General features: G+C 45.3%; 1 long non-coding RNA gene across 1 annotated transcript; it reads right to left on the minus strand.

Annotated features, from left to right (window-relative positions):
* Positions 1-9,913: 9,913 nt before the first annotated feature.
* LOC148646794 (uncharacterized) lies at positions 9,914-10,548 on the minus strand. The gene is made up of 2 exons (XR_015927768.1): positions 10,284-10,548; positions 9,914-10,197 (listed from the first exon to the last, which is right to left on the minus strand). It is a non-coding gene; the product is annotated as an uncharacterized LOC148646794 (long non-coding RNA).
* Positions 10,549-23,502: the final 12,954 nt, after the last annotated feature.

Here is a 23,502-nt window from a genome sequence, read left to right on the forward strand (position 1 = left end):
AGTATTAATCAAGAGTCTTAAAACCCCATTTTAAGAATTAAGAAAATAAAATCATAATTGGAATAATACTCTTTCATTATTTACAGTCCTGCACAGGACATTTCCAAAACACCAAAGCTTTTCAAGCGTTCCGAGGTCATTATGAGATTTATAAAACAAAAATTCTAACGATATTTTTTGTACGACCCACCCCAGACACGAAAATAACGTCGTTGAAGGCCAGGCCAAGGTTGGTGAAGAGCCGGATCAGTACGGCAAACATGGGCGACAGGCGGGGGCAGGCGCTGTAGCAGTGGAACACCGTTTCCCTCTGAGCGCAGAAGGGACAGGCGTCAGACACCGCCGGGTCCAGAACTGACACAAATGAGTTGATCCCCAGGATGGTGTGCAGGACCCTCCATTGCAGATCACCAGCCCTCTTATTGAGGGGAAATCTGTAGAGGCTACCCCAGGCAGGCCGGACGTCATCCGGCACTCCTAGACGAGCCCTCCAGGGAGTGTCAGGGAGCGCGGACAGCTGGGCCTGGTGTCTAGATGTTACGACTAGTCTGTACAGACATTTCACCCCAACACCAGCTAGAGACCTCTCCTCTGAAGCAAGGGGCTCAAGGAGAGATCCCGTCGGTCCGGGACTGAGCGCAGGAGACACTAGCAGACCAGGGAAAGGAGGCTGTGTGGTTGGAAGGCAATGGTCCTCAAACAGACCCTGGACCAGCAGCATCTCCTCGAGAGGCAGAGCAGAGCGAAGCTGACTAAGAAACCTGTCTACACACCGCCGCGAGTGTAGTCCCAGCACGTCACACACCCACTCCACGCTGCGCCAGCAGCCCTGATCCACGTCCAGTAGGTGGTGGAGCTGTGTAATGTTGGCGCGGACCAGTCTGCTGGTAATGTCCAAGGAGCGGCCTGGTTCTATGTCCATTCGTGGATTGTGTATTAACGGTTCTCTGAGTGTCCAGTATAGACTAGGCCGCTCCTCTTCTCTCTGTACGCGCAGATGCCACCAGGCCTCTAGGAGACTGCGCTGGAAAGGCAGCAGTGGAGACAGGTCAACCCTGCTGGTGTCCATCAGGAAGAGCACACAGTCGAGCCCGAGGTGTCCTGCTCGACGCAGCAGGGTGAAGGTCAGCTCCCTCCAGGACAGTGAGGCCGGGCCGAACAGCAGCTTCTGCACTGCCTGCAAGCGAAAGGCGTCCACCCGGCTCCGGATGTAAATGAGTCCTTGTCCTCCGTCCTCTCTGGGCAGATAGAGGATGCCCCCTCCGCAGCCAGTGCAGTCCGTCCCAGAAGAAGTCGAGGAGCGTGGCCTGCAGCTCCTCGACCAGTCCGGCTGGTGGCTCCAGGCACACCAGGCGATGCCACAACATCGAAGCCACCAGGGTGTTGACAATCAGAACCCAGCCTCTGTAGGAGATCTGGGGGAGCAGCCAGCGCCAGCGGTCCAGACGACCTTTCACTTTTTCAAGGAGCCCCTCCCAGTTCTTTTTCACGCTGGCCTCGTCTCCCAGGTGCACCCCCAGGTATTTGAGTCCCCCTCTGGTCCAGCTGAGCCTCTCTGGCAAGACTGGGGGACCCATCTCGCTCTACTCCCCCAGGAGTAGGGCGCTACTCTTGGCCCAGTTTACTTTGGTTGATGATAGCTGCTGGAAATCACTCAAAGTTGTCTGTAGCGCCCTGACATCCTGTTCTCCTCCAACCACGACCATGATGTCAGCCCGGGATGGACAGGCCCCTGATGACCCGGCGCAGCTGATGTAGCAGAGGCTCAATGGCAAGGGAGTAGAGCATTCCTGAGAGTGCACAGCCCTGCCTGACTCCCCTCCGCACTGGAAATGGAGCACTCAGCCCTCCGTTGACCTTAAGCACACTGAAGATGTCACTGTACAGCACCTGAATCATGGCAACAAAGACGGGGCTGAACCCGAAGGACCTCATGGTCCTCCACAAATATTGATGTTCAACCCTATCAAAGGCCTTTTCCTGGTCTAACGAAATGAGACCAGTATCTAAACCCAATAGTCTGGAGGTGGCCAAAACATCTCGAATCAGAAATATGTTATCAAAGATTGACCTTCCGGGCACGCAGTACGATTGGTCGGAGTGCACCACGGACCCCAGCACCACTCTCAGCCTGTTGGCCAGAGCCTTGGACAGGATTTTATGATCCACACACAGCAGGGCAACAGGTCTCCAGTTCTTAATGTCACACAGGTCCCCTTTCTTAGGTAGCAGGGTGACAACAACTCTCCTGCAGCTCAGTGGCAGGTCCCCCTGCTCCAGACTTTCCACATATACATCGAGCAGGTCAGGTCCCAGCACAGCCCAGAAGGTACGATAGAATTCGGCCGGCAGGCCATGGAGGCCAGGGGTCTTGCCATTGCTCAAGCCACTGAGTGCAATGGAGAGCTCCTCCAGAGAGAGAGGCCTCTCCAGCCCTGCCCTCATCTCTTCGGGGACCTGTGGAAGGTCTTCAAGGAACCTGCGTGTGCGGACCGAGTCCTCACTAGCCTCGCTGGAGAAGAGCACTTTGTAGAACTGCATGGTCCTCTCCTGGATCTGCCGGGCCTCGTGCAGCTCCTGTCCTGTCTCCGAGCGCAGGCAGTGGATTTGCCGGCTCTGGCCTGGTTTCTTCTCTATCTCTACAGGGCGTCTACCTGTGATGCACTCTGAACCCTAGAATTTATTAGAGCTCCTTGTACTTTTGTGTCCAGAAGGCCAATGAGTGATTCTTTTTGGGTGTGGAGGTCATCAATTAGCCTCCTGTCTGTACAACACTCCAGAGCTTGATGGAGCTCCAGAATGTCTCTCTCCAGAGCCTTCATGGACTCACGGATACCTCTCGTGACACTTCCAGTGTACTGCTGGCAGAACTGGCGAATCTGCACCTTGCCAATATCCCACCACTGCCTCAGGGAGACAAAGCGGGCTTTCTGACTCCTCCACTGCTGCCAGAAGAACACGAGGCAGTCACAGAAGGGAGCATCGTCAAGCAGTTGGGTATTAAAGTGCCAGTAGGCACTGCAGGACCTCGCTGATGGCACAACAATTGTGCAGTGAGACAGTGGTCCGACAGGCCCACTGGACAGATGGAGCACTGCTTGATGATGCTGTAATGATGTTTATGGCAGTAGAATCGGTCTAGCCTGGCCAGAGAGAGGGTATTCCCCCTGACCTTGGCCCAGGTGTACTGCCTCGTGTCCCCATGACATCTCTTCCAGATGTCAATGAGGTCAGACTGGACGAGGATCCTGCGCAGCCCCCTGGCCGACAGGCCATGTGGCTCTGCGTGATTCGTGTCCAGTGTGCTGCTCTCTGTGCAGTTAAAATCACCCCCCAGGAAGACCAGCTCTTCAGGCTGGCAGGTCGCCAGTGCAGTCTCAAGCTCCCCAAAGAAGGTGACCCTCTCCCCGCCGTCGGTGGGTGCATAAACATTAATAAAAACAAAGGTTTTCTTCCCGAGAACTACTCGCACGAGTAGCAGGTGACCCTTCACCACCTCCTGGACAGCGACAGAGAGGGGCTTGAACCCCATAGAGAACAGCACTGCGACCCCTGAGCTCACAGGGGACCCGTGACTGTACACGATGTCCCCCCGCCACTCCCGCTGTCAGGCGACGATGTTGGAGCTGTCGGTGTGGGTCTCCTGCAGGAAAGTCACCTGCAGGCTCTTTTCTTTGATAATCTCCAACACCGCAGCTCGCTTCAAAGCCCTTCGGCACCCATTGGTGTTCAGACTCCCTATTCTAATGTCGCCCATGTTTGCGGAAAAGAAAAAAAGAAAGAACATAAAACAGGAACAGACGCATAGCATGCAGACGGACAGGACTCATTCGTGCTGAGATGCGTTCCGCGGTCCTGCCCCCATCTTACCTAATAGGCTCTTCAGGCGCCATCTCTCCTGATCGCTGAAGTCATTCGCACCCGAGCCCCTCTTCAGATGGCGTGTCGCAGAGAGGACAAAGAGCTCTGTGTCGGGGGAAAAAGTCCTCGACCACAGTTCCCCTCTTACCTTTAGTCTTCTCTAAGAACTCCCTGATGCTCTGGAAACTGTAGCCTCCTCTGCAGCTCTGCCAGGCCGAGGAGCCCGAGGCGAGAGAGGAGTTGGTGAAGCCGCCCTCGTCGTCTCTCCCGGACTCCGAGGAGCTCCGGGCGGCGAGGACACTCCAGCACATCCACACTCTCCCGGTGTCGGAGTCACTCGCGGCCCCCGGGCTCCACTGAGCTCTCCGTGCTGCGCTTTTTCTGCACCACCCTCTGCACAGATTTTTTCGGGCCCAGTGGACAGACAGCTGTAGACGGGACCCCCGGCCCAGTGGACAGACAGCTGTACATGTGCACTTTCTCCGCGGCGTCTTAAAACCATCATCTATTTTTCCAAATGATAATTCATTTCCTCCCCACACCATGTCTGCAGTTTTCGCTGGCGCTTGAGACGCGTTTTCCCCCTTCGGTGTCACTGCCTGCTCTCTCTCTCTCCCTGACTCTCCTGAGCAGCGGGGCTCTGCAGCTCCCCTGCTCCGCCAGCGCTCGTCTCTTGCTCTCCGGTGTGGGGGGCTCCCTGCTCTTCTGAGGGCTGCAGTGGTCCACTCTTTACTGTCTGTTCTCCTGCTTGGGACACCACCGACTCGGGCTCACCTGCTCCCTCCAGCGATTTCCTCTCCTGCACCCCGGGCGTGGGCTCGGTCTCTCCGCTGCCTGATGCCGTCTGCTGGCCTCCTGTGCGCCCTGGAGCTGAGGCTCCCTGCCTGTCTCGTCCTCTGTCTCCGGGCAATTCTTCACCACATGTCACATGCTTGCCAGCAGCCATATCACTCTGCAGCTCACCACTGGCAGCCCCACTGGAGCTCAGCAAGTGTGAGCCTGGTCAGTACCTGGATGGGAGGCTCCTGGGAAAGCTGAGGCTGCTGCTGGAAGAGGTGTTAGTGGGGCCAGCAGGGGGCGCTCACCCTGTGGACCCTATTCCGAAGTCACGAATACAACATAATCACAGCTGTCAATCCGAAATTTAAGGGCCACATTGATCTCTTCCGTGGGGTTTTTTAGGATGACGTAGACTTGTCTCCAGAAAGAGACGACGTGCTTCAGCTGCGGTGCCCTGCAGCCCAGGGGGACCCTCCTGATTGGAGAGACCACCTGTCCGTACCGGGACAGCTCCCTCTCCAGCAGCTCGTTCCTCATGAACGGGGTCACATTGGAGAGGATGATCTTCCGAACTGGGGGCCGCGAGAGGCAGTACCGGGGTGAAGGTGCTGTCCAGGACGACCCCCTTCTCCACCAGGGCTTTTGCCAGATCGGTAGATTGCAGGAAAACGACTACCCCTCCACTCATGCAGGAAGCGGACCTGATGTTCCTGCAGCCCACGACCTCCCCGACCGCAAGAACGCACCTCTCCAGCGGACAGAACTCCGCAGGGGAGATTTTTACACCATGGCGTCGAGTTAATTTCTCAAAGAAGAGGTCTGGGGGATCAGAGCCTCCAGAACCGGCCATGATGTGAAAATAAACCCCGCTTTTCCCCAAAAAAGACAGAAAAATTGAAAAACACAAAACCAGTGAAGAAACACCGCCACACGATTCAAACACACCAAAGCTCCGCCCACTCACTCAGTCTTGCGAGAAACACACAGAGAGAGAGAGGGGTGAATACAGAGAAAGAATAGAGTGGAACAGAGAGAGGAGAGGAAGAGTGTGAGAGAGGAAGAATAGAGTGGAAAAGAGAGAGGAGAGGAAGAGTGTGAGAGAGGAAGAATAGAGTGGAAAAGAGAGAGAGGAGAGGAAGAGTGTGAGAGAGGAAGAATAGAGTGGAAAAGAGAGGAGAGGAAGAGTGTGAGAGAGGAAGACTAGAGTGGAAAAGAGAGGAGAGGAATAGTGTGAGAGGAAGACTAGAGTGGAAAAGAGAGAGAGGAGAGGAAATGTGAGAGAGGAAGACTAGAGTGGAAAAGAGAGAGAGGAGAGGAAATGTGAGAGAGGAAGACTAGAGTGGAAAAGAGAGAGAGGAGAGGAAGAGTGTGAGAGAGGAAGACTAGAGTGGAAAAGAGAGAGGAGAGGAAGAGTGTGAGAGAGGAAGAATAGAGTGGAAAAGAGAGAGGAGAGGAAGATTGTGAGAGAGGAAGAATAGAGTGGAAAAGAGAGAGATAGGAGAGGAAGAGTGTGAGAGAGGAAGAATAGAGTGGAAAAGAGAGAGAGTAGAGAAAAGAGAGGAAGAATAGAGTGGAAACTGTCACGAATGACCCGCTGAGCAAATTGTGCGAGGGAGAAGGTGCGCTGATTGATGGAGTGTCGTGGTTGGCTGATTGGCAGGAGCACTGTCGTTTAGCAGATGTGCTCGGGGCTGGAGTGTGATTAGCGTGAGTGCGCTTCCATGTGAGAATGTGGTGGGATGAAGGCATGACACTCACAGTTGCTCTGGACAGTGAGTGTATAAGATCTAAGGGGGAGATTGTATTAAAATCAATGATCTAATGGTTATCCAAAACAGCTTTGTATCGTTCTCACTCCCAGGTTCTGTTTCTGCCTGAGAACACGAAATAGGAGCACAGACGGCTGATCTGATTGACTGAAAGGCGGACGAGGAGTAGAGTGATAGGTATCGTTCATGGTAGTGTAACAGTGGTCGAGTGTTATTGCCTGTAGTGGGGCAGGAGACTGCCTTCCTGGACAGCAGCTCTGACCCTCCCTGTATAAGTTCCCTTCAGGTTCATGTTGGAGACAAGTGACACACAAGGGCTCAGTGGGAGAGGTGGACATTTCCTTAAGAATGAACAGAAATGCCAGTAACAGCAAGATAAGCAGGGGTGGATTAAAGAACAGGCTAGCATAGGCTGTAGCCCAGGGGCCCCGGATTGATCAGGGGCCCCCAACTGGCCAGATTATTTTTTTAAATGGACCTGTGGGCCCCCATTGGTCCATAAAAATGTTGAATAATTTGTGAACCAATGATTGGTTAGATGCAATGGTTTCGCAGTTCAAATTCATTTTGTCAGATTCATCAGTTGACCTCTAGAACAAGTAGTAGCTAGTGTTGTAACAGAAAGAATAGGGTTCTGGATCCCGGGATGAAGTTCAACAACAAAACCGAAATATTGTTCCAAGTGCTGGTACAAACTTTAGGTTGATATATCCTTTCCTTTCCGCTTCTGACGTCACTCGTTATTATGGTAAAGGGGGGAGGTCACGTGTTTGGCCAGTTTACAGCTTTTTGGCCAAATGGTCAGGGAGTCCCCAGGGAGTTTCCTAGCTCTCCTAGCTCGCATCTCGAATCCTTATCAGTTCTCCCTTTCCTGCCATAAACTCCTGTTGCTTAGAAGTCTAGTCTTCAAGCAGAAAGGACTTAATTTAACCCCCATCTTTACTTGTACTTCACTAGCCTCAAAATGTGCGATAGAAAATATGATAGTGGGGCGCAAAGACGAAAAGCATGTGTGAGCAGGGTCTACTTAGAAAGATCCCCAGATTGACTGGTTATTTCAAGTTTGCTGAGCCGGACCCCGATCCTGGGTTTACGGCTAACGTTACAGCCAGTGCTACAGCATCCGCGGTTGAAAAGTTAGCTGCACCTAGCTCTAGCCTGTGCACAGTCTACGTCAACGCCAATCATGAGGACAAGCCAGCTCCCACAACGGAATCACAGGAACATGAGTCAGAGGCAGAGACATCTGAAACACCACCACCATCTCCATATGATCAACGAGCTGCTGCCATGGCTGTTGCACCTGCTGCCGTGGAGCTAACAGCTCCTGCTTCGTCTAGGTCAGACCCAGCATGCTGGGGTAAAATAGATGAACAGATGTGGGCATACTGGCCTAGGTTGGGCCCGAAATCGTGTCAAAACCAAGACGTGGATGTTGCAGCATCAGAAAGACAACATAAACACCAAAAGAGGTATTTCTCTAAAACCCTCTTCAACAGAAAACTCAGAAATGGCGAGTGTGTGTCAAGAGAATGGCTGCTGTGTTCCCCTTCGAAAGGCGCAGTGTTTTGTTTTCGAATGTAAATTATTTGAGGACGGCGATAATCAGTCCAGACTGACTGTAGGCTATAGCGACTGGAAAAATGCCGCCGCAGGCTTGGCTGAACAAGTGTTGGAGAGCCATAAAAAGGCTATGGTTGCATATGTTATGCGCTGTGCTAATAATGGTCAAATTAGATTCAGAACTAAAAAGACAGTTTGACAATGAATATGAGTATTGGACTAACGTCTTGAAAAAGGGTGGTTGCAGTGTTGAAGTGTTTAGCAGAGCGAGGGCTGTCTTTTAGGGGATGCAGCAAAACCTTCGGGCGCCCCGACAACGGGAACTTCATGGGTGTCCTCGAAGTTATCAATGAGTTTGATCCCTTCTTGAAAGCCCATATAGAAAAAATTCTAATCGTCGATGCAGTGTATTGACTGATTTGATTCTACTGGCTGCAATGGACTTGCACGAGTTGGGAGTGCCCTGCTGTTCTTGAAATAACGCGCTCAAACAGGGTGGTCATTGGTCTCTGCTGTGCCAATCTTGTTGTTGTGTATCTTCGGTTTCAAAGTAAGCGTGCGCATGATTTCTGTTGTCAGCTCGCAGACTGGCTGTGAATCTGATTTATTGGTTGCATTGCTGTACTTACATTACAGGCTTTTGTAGTGTGTGTGTATTTGTGCTCCCTGTGTATATTGTGTGTTCTCTGCGTGTGCCGCCTTACATTCTGTTTGAAAAGGCGGTAGCAGCTCATACTCCGAATGCATCACTGAAATATTAAAGTATTTTCTCTCGCTTTCTTCTGGTAATGGGATGGGGGATGGTGCTGTACAACGTGTAGCCTAGGGGCCTCTGATCACCTTAATCCGCCACTGATCCCACCTCATTGCAGTGTTAGTGAATCAGACACCGACTTTGCTTAAAACCTGTGCAGATAGATACTTTCACAGGTTCACACAGAGATACACACAATTACGGTTAAACACTCAGGTAAAATGTTGCGAGTGAAAACAGAAACCTGCTGAGGTTCAGTTACAACAGAGATTTGTTTGTGTGTTTTGTAAAAACTCTAACAGTGTGACAGATCTAGCTACCCACCTTTATTTTAAATTATTCTTATTAACTTAACAGTGTTTCTGAATATCTCAGCAGTGAGAGATGTTATAATCTTTAATCAATGAAGGCCTGTTTCCTCACTCATCATGCTGTCTGCACCAACACCTGTGGCTCCAGCCCATCACACTATTTATTACACTCAAAAAGCTCTTGCAATGCCCACAAGAGGGTGCTCATTGACAACATCAATATACAGTATCAATACCACAGGGCTGCTACATTTCTGTTTCTTCATGGCCTGAGTGGGTTCCAGCCTATCAGTCTTCTTCCTCTCCTCTCCAGCTCTATCAGGCTTATCTCCTTGTCTCCTGTCCCCTCTTACACTGGGCGTATTTTATCTTTTTATACTTGTACTTTTCAAAACTACCCACTTTTCACACAACATTATAGGGGAGTAATGAAAAGCTTAACTGTGGCTATCTTTACCTGTACTCGTAAATGAAGAAATGGGACACTTTTACATCCCTGATTTCTTCTGAAAATTATTATAATATATACTGTATGCTCAAAGTCTATATATTTGTCAAATGACACGTTGCACAGTGACAATGCAATTAGAAATGCATTACATTGAGAAGCAAGAGAATTATTAATATTGCATCTGTATTGGCATAATATGAGAACATTTAGGTGGTCAGAAGAAGATCAAGATGGAACTACAATGAATTTAGGATGTATGGAAACTAAATTTATTGAAGGTCACTTGGATATCTTTGACTGTTAATAGATTTTTTATTTGGTTTGAATCCCACCTGTGGAAGGACTCAGAGTGTGTCCTCTCTCTTTTTGCATCTTCTAAATGCTTTTTTGAAACATTCAAAACTAAAAAACATAATTTCATCCCTTTTTTAAAATCATGGGCAACTTTATTTCTTCAGGAAATATTTTAATACAGAGACGGCAGAAGGACAGTGCTGGAGATCTGCAGTGGGTCCTCCCTTGTCTTCTTTTGTATGTCTTCTGTTCGAGTGTGCCCACAACTTGTGACTCACTCATCTCACCAGTCCAGTAGCAGCTACACTTGTTATGTTAGAGTGTTCCTCCTCTCCAGGGTCTCTTTGATCACACAGGGGTAGGAGGAAGGATTGTAACACCTGTAAAAATCCTCTGACTACACCCTGTCCCACACTGCAGAGAATAAAGACAGCACGTTGAGTCACTCAACACGTTTTTCTAGGGCTTATGGAAGAAAATACAAATAAATGAGTTCTTACCTCATGATGATTAACGATTATCATTCTATGTCATTTGAAAATACGTTTCGGTGTTGGACTTTATTGATATTCCATCCATCCATTTTCTAGCTGCTTGATCCAATTCATGATCACGAGGGTGCCAGAGTCTATCCCAGCCAGCAAACAGCACAGGGCAGGATATACCCTGTACAGTACGTGACAGCAATCCACCACACAGCAGACACTGAAACAAACATGGTCATTGTCAAACCATTTTACCAGAAGCCAATAAGCCTGGTATGTCTTTTAGACTGTGGGATGAAACTAAAGCACCAGGAGAAAACCCACTTGAACCAGGTGAAATCATACAAAAGCCATGCAGACAGCAGCAAAGGAATTCAACCCAGTGCTCAAGTGATGTGAGGCAGAGATAGCAGCCACTGTGTCATCTGTTTTTATCTGCAATAAAAAAGACAATCTCTGGTGCAGACTGAACTTTCACTCTGCAAGCAGATCAGAACTATTTTTGTCATACAATATAGATATAGTATGTATAAAATAAGATTGTTTTCATACTTCAGAAAAAACTCCCTGCTCTAAGCAACTGCTATAATAACAGTCTACGGTTTACTGACCAAGGAAACCAATTTGCATAGAAGAGACAATTTGCATTGGTAGCACGTGCTCTGGGAGTGTTTATAGCCCTGTGAGTTTAACACTTCATCCCTGAGAGCTGCCCTTCATGGCAACAGAACCCACAGCAGCAATGACCTTCATCACCATCTTCATCTGGACACTCATCGTCTGCACTCAGGGTAAGATATTATTTCATTATTTATTTATTTATTATTATTATTTTTTATTTTTGGGAGAAGATATAATTGAAGTATAATACATTGAACAATGCAAAAATATAATGCTGGCAATGAAAACAAACAATATAAATATAATGATGTTTTTTTTTATTTTCAGAATCCAGAGGACAGGTTACTGTGACTCAGACTCCATCAGTGAAATCTGTAACTGCAGGACAGACAGTCACTGTGAGCTGTAAGGCCAGCAGTGCAGTAGGCAACTGCTATTCAAGCAATGACTGCCTATCCTGGTACCAGCAGAAAGCTGGGGAAGGTCCTAAACTCCTGATCTATGCAGCAACTAACCGTTATACTGGGATCCCAGAGCGTTTCAGTGGCAGTGGATCTGGGACTGATTTCACTTTGACCATCACAGGAGTCCAGGCTGAAGATGCAGCAGATTATTACTGTCAGAGTTACCACTACATCAACAGTAAACATCTGTTCACACAGTGTTAAACAGCCGTACAAAAACCTCCCTCAGCAGGACTGCACAGCGACTGCACTGCTGCAGCTGGGACCTTCTGAGATGAAGACAATGACACAGAACACAGTTTACTGTATGAAGCAATTGAACTGAGACAAAAGCTGAACTTCATTAACGATATAAGTTAAGATATAACTTTATTTGCCATCCAAAAGGGTGGAAATTTGTCTTTGGCATCACCATACAAAACTAAAAAAGGCAATACTCAACATAAAATAAATTCACATTCAATACAAACAATAGGCCTAGGCACGCAAAAATATGAATTGTATACAGTACACACATCTTGCTCTGCCCATACTACACTACCATTACATATATTCCCATACAGAAAACAGACACTGAGCTGTGTTTAATATACAAACTCCTCAGGGAACAGAGGATTTCTTGTAGACATTTTTCTTGGCCACAGGCTTTCTAAACCACCTTGCTGAAGGCAGCTCTTGGAAATTGGAGTGAAGAAGTTGGGAGGGGTCATCAAGGATAAGTTGAACTTTCTTATGAACTGCAATGTAATACAGCCATATTGGGGTGTAATACTATGTTTGAGATCCCTTCTGCTTTGCTTGTTTCCCTGTCTCTGACCCAGAAAGTTTCTACCTTGTCTGGATCCTCTCCTGTGCTACAGACCTTCTCACTTCACCTGACTATACTCCTTTTGTTTGTGCACATTGTTTCTTATCCTTGAAAGCCTTTTTGCATGACCACAGCATGGCCACAGGACTGTGTTTCTCTGGCTGCTGAATGTTTCCTTCCAGCTTGCAGTTTACTGCCTGTTCGCCTGTCTGCCCTCCTGCTCACTTGTCTGCCTGCCTGCATGTAGGATTCATCACCAGCCCAGACCACTGTTCTCCTTTCAGCTCAGTTATTACATACAGTAAGTTGCAGGTCTTTACTGGATTTGTGCTGAGGGATAACGTAAATGGGTCCATTCATCTTGGCAAAATTAGTTAATGATCCACACTTGTCAAGTCTCTCCATCACTTTTCTGTTGGATTCAAGTTGTCACGATTCATAAGTCCCTCCTCTTAAGGACACTCCGGCTCTTTCTTGTTTGTCTTGATTTTTATGCACCTGCCTCCTGTCTCAGCCTTTTCCTTTAAAAGCCAGATGCTCCTACCATTCCGCCTACCAGCGAGTCCAGGAGAGGCTCGACGGCATTGACTTCACAATGGCATCCTGACCATCTGGGTCCAGGGTTGGGAGCGCCTGGCCCCGTTACCGCTTTTTATCTCCCTGACCCTTCACTGGATCCCGCTCCGGCTTTTTGCTTCTGTCATGTCTGTCTTGGATGGATTACCCCGCCTCTGGACATTTGCCCGCTCTGGATTTCCCTACAGACTCCCTTTGGACTTGTTTGCCTTGGATTACGCCCCCCCTGTTCGTCTAACAGACTCTCTCCTAGTCTTCTTTTCCCATGTTTGTTTCACTCCCTTCTGGATTCTGCCATCTGCATAGGGTCCTGAAAACACGCTTCGTGACACAAGTCTGGGCTTTGACTGTGACTGGGCACTCAAGGACATTCAGTCTCTTCTTGTCAGACCTCTTCAGTGTGGTTTTGGCCTTATGCTTCGGATCTTTATTCACAACGAAGAGTGAATTTTTTGCCCATTGTTTAGATTAGTGAGTCAAACATGTTTTCCTGTAGGATTTGGCAGTACATTGCGTCATTCATTATATCACATGTACTGTATCAGCAGCCTGGGGCCCAACAGTGTCTGCTGGGCTGAACTCCAGGTTATTAAAGGTGTAAAAAAGGGAGTGTTGAAAAAGAAATTAAAGTTAAAGACCAAATAACAATAAATCTGCAGTTAGAGTATGAAAGATAAATGAAGGTTCAAGACCAAGTACAACGAGGGCAGAGAAAATAACACTTTGTTACTGCCTGAGCTTGGGATAACCTCAGTAAAACAGAGAAAATTCAGGGTTTATCTGCAAAACCCCTTCTATTCATGATACCTCAAAGAAGATCTGCTGCTGCTGTATACAGTATATGCTATATCTGCTACTGCTGTATACAGTATATGCTGTATGAATTGTTGTGTTTTATGCAAAGGCTAATTGGTCACTCCGGAATGACAAAGAAATATTTGAATAAGGTCAAAGTAAAAAATACACCATCGAAATACACCAAAAATACATCAAATACATGTGGTTAGGATGGTTTGTGAATGTGTTAAGTGGATGCATTATTGGCTTTATGTTGTATTTGTATTGCATGTTTTTCATTGTATGAACTCACCAAACCACATTCTATGCAATTAGTTTTCTGGCAATAAAGTTTTGCGCTTGAACATGAACGACACCATCTGTTATGGTCTAACTTGCAGGATCAATCAGTCCACATACTCAGCACCCATACTATTGAAGATAAGTGAATATGGAGTTACTATTGTTTGTGCAAATTCATATCATTGGATACCGTGGTAAACATTCTAAAAGTGTCATGAGCCTTCAATAACCAACAGCTCAAGAATTTGACTGAACACCTGTAAACGGGTTGTGGTGCTGGAATAACACTGGTCCTGCGTCGACAGTGGTCTCAGATCTATTCCAACTTGAGTGAGAGCCAGAGGACCAGCTCAGGGATCTTTCATTTAATTATTTTGAGGTTTAAAGGAAATGCAACAAGCCAAGCTCATACTGGTCACAAGAAAGAAAAGAGAAGCTCTTTTATAGCTGCCCTCTCAAGAGGCGCAGCTTTTGGGTATTTCATCAAGGCAGAATTCCCACATGGCTCTCAGAGCTCTGGGGATCGAGAGCAGTTTTTGGTCCTCCAGTGCCCTCTAGTGGTGACTAGCGGGACTTCAGCTGTGTCGCACAGCCCATCAATAGGACAGCACCTCCTACTGGCCAGCTAATGAACTCCTGATACAGAGGAAGGTCTGCACACTCCTGCTCTACAAGCAACACTCACAGAAACACAATCATATCATTGGTTTCCCATTGCAGTCCTGACCAGGACCAGCTTTGCTTAGGTTCAGAGGTCACAAGTTTAGCCAAAAATGATGGTGATGCCCCTTCTCCTCAAAGAAAGATATTTATTGTACATTTGTGAACTGGACACAACACAATCAAAGTGTTTATTTGAAACAACTTTCTTAATCAATTAAATCAATTGCTCTATGGTGCAGTTACTTTAATTCTATCTGAGCTCATTACTGAACCTGAATATACAATTTTCTTTTTTTCCTGATATACGGTACTAAACTCAATATAACGTCTTTTAGACAAACAGGTTATTCTCCCACACCTCTTTTAAACAGGAGTCTGTTTTCCAGGTGGACACTATTCCCAGGTCTCCATCACACTGCGGTGCCATTGAGGACATGAATTCAGCCTTTTCACTGTTACTTTACTGGTTCTCCATCAAAGTGTCTTTATAATACTTGAACTTCTTATAAAATGTGAATTGAAAAGTACTGGTACATTTGTAACAATGTATTTTCAGTATTAAATATTCAGTATAAGGATCAAGCTGTAATAAGAAAGCTGTGTTTTTTAGCATGTTAGAAATTAGTAACCCATCTTTGACTGTGATAAACAAAGCAAAACATTAACTGACACAAAACCCTAACAAGCTCCATCTGTTTTCACAGGTCAGATCTCATCTAACTGTCTGTGACAGGATTGTATACAGGAAGGAGCTTTGCATACCTGTGCCGCTTCACTGCTCCAAACCCTTTAAGACTCACAGTGTGGATCAGTCACTGTTCAGCCCTTTCAGAGTCACTGACACACAGGACAATGATGCCACTGATTCTATTGCTGGGGACACTGGGGCTCTTTGTTCAAGGTAAGACATATATCCATTCATCCATTTCCATGTGAACATAAGGAGAACTCCAACATAGTGAGAGATTTACAGTATATAATGTAACTCCATTTACTTATTCAAATCAAATAAAAATAGGGAAAAAATAGATCAAGTTGAGACATTATAAAAATATCAGTTCTTTTTTTCTGCTGTGTTCCAGAGTCCAGTGGACAGATTGTTCTGACTCAGTCTCCAGCTCAGTCTGTTTTCCCAGGAAGCTCTGTTTCTATCAGCTGTACAGCCAGCAGCTCAGTTTACTGCTCTACTCATAAAGTTGAGGAGCTGTCCTGGTACCAGCAAAAACCAGGGGAAGCTCCTAAGCTCCTGATCTACACAGTAAACACTCGTCATTCTGAGATCCCTGAGCATTTCAGTGGCAGAAAATCTGGACTCATCTACACTCTGAGCATCAGTGAAGTGCAGACTCAGGATGCTGGAGTTTATTATTGCATGCAAACTGCCCTTCGTCCTTTCACACAGTGATAGACGCCTGTACATAAACCTCAGACAACCACACAGGAACTGCTTTCCTTTTTAAACATTAACAACAGTAGGCTGCTAGGCTGAGGATAGCTGCAGTTTAATAGAAAAGTTATTTATAAATGTTTTTAATTAATAATTTAAGAGTTAATTATTTTATCAAACTCACACATTCACAAAGGGAGCATTCATTTCCCTTTTTATTATCCTGTAATCTCAATAGTTGCTGCTTTGTATTGTTATAATGTTGGAATATGAAGGAGGTTTATATCTTCCAGACAATGTATTGTGGAGAAAAAAAATAAAAAGGCAAATAATATGTTAGTACAGTCAAACATGTAGAATTGCAGCTGAGGGATACTGGGTAAAAAATCTATAACAAACCAATAAGACCTCATTTAAAAAAATGTATAAAAACACTTTGCATTCACTTTGGTGATCCCCTCTGTGCAGTTGATGGTCTCTTTGTCCTGGATCTGGAACGAAATGCCCAATATGTTGAGGGGCTCCGTGCAGAGCTCAAGACCCTCCTGCGCCATTGTCCTGTCCTTCCAGGGTCCGAAGAACTTCAGTTTGCTCTTTCGCCGGTTGAGCTTTGATCACAAAACCCTGGAGTATTGCTCCATGACCTGGATGGCTCTCTTCAAAACCCAGTCCGAGCTCCAGAACAGCATCATGTCATCTGCATACTGGGAGATCTTGAGGGTTTCCCCCGTGCCTCCTCCAGGGTGTCCCGGAAACAGGTGTAGAATTTCTTGGGAGTCCTTCTTGCCCTGGCACTTTGCCATTCTCCATGGACCAAAGTGCCACCCTCACCTTCACTGGTACCTGCAGAAACCTGGTCAGGCTCCACAGCTCCTGGTTTATTGGGCAACAAACCGTCAGTCTGGGGTTCTTGATCGATTCACTGGTAGTGGGTCTAGGTCACAGTACAAACTAAGTATCACTGGAGTCCATGCTGAAGATGCAGGAGATTATTACTGTCAGCAGGGCTACAGCACTCCATTCACACAGTGATACACGTCTGTAAAAAATCAACAGGAAACACAGAAGACTGAGGCGGAGAACAGCTGCAGAGTGTCTACAGTGAACTGAGCACAACTAAGTTTGTACATAATGTATTAAACTTTTATCTTAATGTTATAGTCAGTATTTTTACCCAAATTACTTCTAAACGTATCTACAGTATGTTTTTAAATTAAACCAAAGATGAAAAATAAATAATTATTTGTACTTTTAACAGCTACGTAGATATTATTTTTATACAGTCTTGATACAAAATAAAATTATATCTCTTAATCATATATTTTTCAACAATATTAAATGTTTATCATTTATACATTTTATTTTGTCATCTGCATACTGCATACGGCCAGCAGCCATATCACTCTGCAACTCACAACTGGCAGCCCCACTGAAGCTAAGCAGGTGTGAGTCTGGTCAGTACCTGGATAGGAGACCCCCTGGGAAAAACTAAGGTTGCTGCTGGAAGAGGTGTTAGTGGGGCCAGCAGGGGGTGCTCACCCTGCGGTCCATGTGGGTCCTTATGCCCCAGTATAATGACGGGGACACTATACTGTTAACAGGCTCCATCCTTCGGAAGAGACGTAAAACTGAGGTCCTGACTCTCTGTGGTCATTAAAAATCCCAGGGCGATTCTCGAAAAGAGTAGGGGTGTAACCCCAGCATCCTGGCCAAATTTTCCATTGGCCTTTACCCATCATGGCCTCCTAATAATCCCCATCTATAAATTGGCTTCATTACTCTGCTCTCCTCCCTACTGATAGCTGATGTGTGGTGAGCGTTCTGGTGCACTATGGCTGCCGTCGCATCATCCAGGTGGATGCTGCACATTGGTGGTGTTGGAAGGAAGTCCCCATTACCTGTGAAGCACTTTGAGTGGAGTGTCCGGAAAAGCGCTATATAAGTGTAAGCTATTATTATTATTATTATTATTTTTCCAATAAAAACAGTAGTAGCTTCCATCACTAAGAAGAGAAAGAAAAGGCTGCTGTTCAGTCAGTAGTGTTAATTTATTCTGAACATGTTGGACTGACGGTGCACAGGACACTGTTATTCTAACAGATCCAATCAGACGAAGCAGGAGCCTGAAGACAATGAAGTCTGTATTTATCAACTCTGGCCACAAGAGGGAGACAGATCACTGCTACCTGCACTGTACAATCGCACATAGATAAAGCCAACAGAACAGCCTGCAGTTCTCACCCTTGTCAATCCAGTTCCCACATCGTTAGCACTTATCTCCTCTGTGCTACTGGATTCATTTCTTTCTATCTTTCTAAGCACCTGAAGAAGGATTACTGAAATGCCCTAAATAATTTTTTTTAATGATAATTAAAAACAGTATAAAATATGCAAAAAATCCTAATACAAACATAGGTGTTTGTAAATTCTATAATGTATTTCATACACTTATTGATTATTTGAAAGTAATAATTCCTACACTCTGTAACAGAAAAAAAGCTCAAATACAAGATCATAAAGCCCAGTTTATGAATCTGAAAATTAATATATGTGAAAAAGAACAGTAATATTATTAAAGTCCTCATCTCACACCTACAGTCTCTCACTGTCTCTACTGTCTGAGCTCATAGTGACCCTGTGTAATATCCCAGCTCATCCTGAGCCCACAGTCCACACTTAGTCAGAACAGTACATCCAGTACGTGGGGTTTGATTAACATTGAGGAAAATATTAGAGTAATACAATAATTTAATATTGATACTATTTTTAAACAATAGGAAAAATGAAAGGTTCAAGCACATGTTCAAACATGAATAAAGAATTAACAAAGTCAGAAATTATTATTTTTTCATACTATATTCTGTTAATTATTTAGGGTCATTACAAACAATCCCCAGGCTTATCCATGGTTATTAATATCACATATAGTACAAATTTACCATGATTACCATGATGGACCATCACAGGAGTCCAGGCTGAAGATGCAGGAGATTATTATTGTCAGAGTTACCACAGTGGTCCTGTGTTCACAGTGTTACACACCCATAGAAAAACCGTGTACAGGCGCTGCTCTGGCTCATCAACAGGAACCACAGAAAACTGAAGCAGAGAACAACTGCAGACCTACCACAGCTGGACGGGGTCGGTATGTCCCTCAGTGACACATTTTTAATCATCACCTGCCCCAATTTTTACTTTTGAAGACTTTGATTAGGAAGAGGAAACAGACACACTGGAGAAAGACAAACATCCCTGAACTGACAAAATCACTGGCCACTATATAAAGTACTGTGTACAAACTCAATTAATCTTCTGAGCCTTGGCCTTTCTTCAACTGTTGACACTTGTGACATATATTTTTCTATTTTTTAGTAACCCTTGAGCTCAACCAATATGAAGTAACTGCATTGAGAGCAGCTCTTCCCCTGCCTAGACATGATCATGTGACTTGAGGGCTCAGAGCTCACTACCACTTCCCAGACAGCAGAGAGCTCTGCTTCTCCAGAAGACTGGTCTCCTATAGCAGGAGACTTCTGTAGTGTCTGGGGCTCAACAAGGGTGGAAAGATTTGGGAGGTGGTTGGATAGGGAGGAGGAGGTGTGGCAGGGCCCATCTACAGTCCATCCCACAGCCTGCATGCAACAGGCAGTGATCCTGACTCTGGAAACTGGTAACTTATTTGTGAGGTTTTATTTAATAATTTCTGTTTAAAAAATATTGAAATACTCTATTCCTCACAAAGGTCATAATTAATGGGAAATCGACATAATCAAAATGACACCTTTGTTCTCAATCATGTCCCTTTTATTTAGAGAAACCCTGTACACTTGGTAGAGGGGCTGGTAGTTGGACACTGAGCTGTTCAGTTACAAGCTTGGAGATGTTCAGCCTGGGTTCTGATCAACACACAGTACAGGAACAAATACGCTTAAGCGAGAGACACGAGCTCAGAATGGCCGTAAGATGGAGCAACTTCCCCATTTTTGAACTAGAAACAGAGGAAAACAAAATAGCTTATCTCTCAGCAGTGTTCTCAGTGAGAGATAGACAACAGTCTTTCAAGGTCTGTTACAGGTGTAAAGGGGCCTTTGCACACTTTAAGGTGCCTGGTGGTACAGCCAGTCAGCTACAAAGCTAACATTTAAAAGTGGTTCCTGCATTTAGGGCTCATCATCCTTGACATATTCATATAAAAATTGTTTGTATTACAATAAATACAATTTGCATTCCTGTTTATTGTAAATACTGCTACAGGCTAAGGTAGATGACAATGGACTTGTCTAACAATCTAGTTAAAGTGTGTAAAACCTGGCAGTGTAAACTGTAACGAAAGTATTCTTTCGGGACCCTATGCAGATGACACAATCTGGGGATGAGAGAGGAAAACACGGGGAAAAAGCATGCAGGAGTCGGGAATGAAAACAGAGGGCGTGTCCATAGTGCTCAGGTGTTCAGGGGGGTGAGTCCGGGGCAAACAATCCAAAACAGAGTCCAAAGGGAAATCCAAGATGAGGCAAAAGTCCAAAGCCGGGCGGTCCATCCGAGATGAAGACAAATAGGATTAAAAACCAGAGCGGGATCTGGTGGAGGGTTGGGGGGAACAAGGGGGGAACAGGACTAGGCGCTCAGATCCCGGACTCACTTGGTACGGGAAACAATGCAGAGCCCGGAACAGAGTGAACGTCTGGCTTAAGTAGGAGGGCAGGAACAGGGAGCAGGTGCACAAAATCAACTCAAAAGTGAAAGAGCCGGAGCGCCCTTAAGGGGGAGGGACTACAATCGTGACATAAACATTTCCAGCTTTACAGAAAATGGGGGGGGGGGCTGAGAAGCAGGGGTCTGGATCCTGTGATCACAAGCAATCATGAAGTTCACCTTGGTTTACCTGGTTAATTAAGTTCTGGGTAAATGATTAAGTGTCATTTACCAAGTGAGGTCTTCTGGATGCTGTAGATGTAGTGTAGGCCTTGTATATCTACAGTACTTGTAAGCACAGTAACTTGTTGCATGTTTATGTTGTGTTTAATACACTTTGTATTTTCACTGTTAATGAATATTTGTTTAACTCAGTGTGCCTGAATTAGTATTATTTTCACCAAAACTGTGCCAGAGAACAAATAATTCATGTACTTCTAATTATAGAAACCACTCTGATTACTTATTTTACTTCTTGATTTATCTGCTTGGTCAATTCCTGTTATTCACCATTTTCAAAACCCTCCATTTGTAACAATTCTCTATTTTCACATAAGGACAACCACAGAGCATGCAGCTCTACTGGATTTAAGGGGAACATAGTGTTTGAAAAAAACATCCTTAAAAACACAAAACACAACTGGAGCTACAATGGGATGTTTGGGTCTTAGATGCTTTTCAGGGTTTGCACAAGGCCAGTGAGTTCTGGAGATGGAAAAAATGTATTGGCTTAAAAATGTACATTCAGTGTACATTAAGTATGTTTATAAAACTGCTACAAAGCAGGTTTTGCTTTCTCTAGTTCTTTCTGCAGGGGTTCACCACCTTTTAGGCAGCCATGTCATTCTTTAAGGACGCCATCTTCTTGTTCTGTGTGTGACAGTAAATTAGCTTCTCGTGAAATATTGTGGCCAAAACATGTTGAATGGCGCCTAATGCACTACACAAATAATTTGGATTGAAAACAGCGAATACAGGAGAGGTATCCGCTCTGATTGAAAATTCAAAATTGTGAAAAATTATGTCAGTCTTAATTTTTTAAATATCCTAGATCAAGATCTACACTTGGATCCAGGCTAGATTTGGGACAACCAATAGGAGTTGAAATTTAATTGCCTCAAGAACAGGAGACAACTGTTTACACCCAGTTGTCTGGAACAAGCTGCTGTCACAGCTGTGGTGTTAAAGACATTTCTATTCAAGATGCAGGATGAGCAATTTGGATCATCAAAAATGACCACTGATTCAACCAATCGCTTAGCTGGAGCAAACTGGGTGAAATGCATTCTAAAAGGGCACAACAGCAGTGGACTAACAAGGATTTCAACACACAGCCTACCAGTTAGCTAATTAGAACTGAGAAAGCAAGATGAGCCTACTAGCCTCCTCGTCTTTCTTGTGTCTCTGAGCTATTTGTACCGTCTTTGACCATTTTATCTGAGCGGTTTCCACAAGCATAAGCTCGGTTTGAAACACATAGGAATGGTATTTCAGGTTCCATTTTAAGGTGAAAAGACAATTTGTAGGATGGAGGTTTTAGTAAATTTATTTTTTAGAAAATAAAAGTCACTTTGCTGCCACCAGAGGGCACACTCCCCCAGATGCTTTCCCTGAAGTCAGAGATGTCCTGCTCAAACACTCGTTCTCCATCCCTATACAAAAAGTGCTCTAATTTAGGAGGGACTTAATCATCTTTGTCACTGTACATTAAGAAGAAGTTAACTGATTACTTATAACAGCAATTTACAGTCTGAACTTTAATCTTTCAGTCCTCCTGTGTCTGAACACACAGAGCCAAGTGGTGTTTTAAACAGACTCTCCACACTCCACTCCATTCCAACTGTGCCGAGTACAATAAGGGTTCAGCTGCTTGTGTCTCATCCTCTGCTCCTTACAAAGCTGCTCTCTGTCCAGTCCTGCTGTCCTGGGAGTGTTCATGATAAACTGCTCATCTTGCTCTGTCACAACACACAACACCAAGCTTGTGTTTCCAGCACTGACTGGCTACAAGTGCTGCCGAACCCAGGAAGATAATTTGCATAGAAGAGACACTTTGCATTGACAGCACATGCTTCAGTGCTCTGGGAGTGTTTATAGTCCGTTGAGTTTAACACTTCACGACTGAGAGCTGCCCGTCATGGCAACAGAACTCACAGCAACAATGACCTTCATCATCATCTTCCTCTGGACACTCCTCATCGCTGCTCAGGGTATAATTTAATACTTGGTTAGGTGTTGATGTAAACATATTTTTTTAAATTTGTGATGGAGTGTATAGCTGTTAGCAAATTATGTAATCAAGCTTTTCAGATATGTGTAAATAGCTAAAAGAAATTAAAGCATTGTAGTTATTAAATTCCTGCACTTGCTGTGTTTTGTCTTGTTTTCAGAATCCAGTGGACAGGTTACTGTGACTCAGACTCCAGCAGTGAAATCTGTTCTCTCTGAACAGACAGTCACTGTGAGCTGTAAGACCAGTCCTGCAGTGTATAATAACAACTACCTCTACTAGTACCAACAGAAAGCTGGAGAAGCTCCTAAACTCCTAATCTATTATGCAACTACCCGTCAGACTGGGATCCCAGAGCGTTTCAGTGGCAGTGGATCTGGGACTGACTTCACTCTGACCATCACAGGAGTCCAGGCTGAAGATGCAGCAGATTATTACTGTCAGAGTGAACACTACATCAACAGTAAAGCTCTGCTCACACAGTGTTACACAGCTGTACAAAAACCTCCCTCAGCAGGACTGCATAGCGACTGCACTGCTGCAGCTGGGACATACTGCAGATGAACTTACAAGTTTATTCTGCTTTTATAAGAGATTATTTAATACAGTCACATTATTCAAAGAACTGTGATTATGTTATTTCTCATTACAATCATTACTCATTACTGACTGTGAGACAGGACAGAGAGATACCAATCACATAAGCCACC

This window comes from Lepisosteus platostomus, chromosome 16 (assembly GCF_059453375.1).
Source record: "Lepisosteus platostomus isolate fLepPlt1 chromosome 16, fLepPlt1.hap1, whole genome shotgun sequence".
Lineage (NCBI taxonomy): Eukaryota > Metazoa > Chordata > Actinopteri > Semionotiformes > Lepisosteidae > Lepisosteus > Lepisosteus platostomus.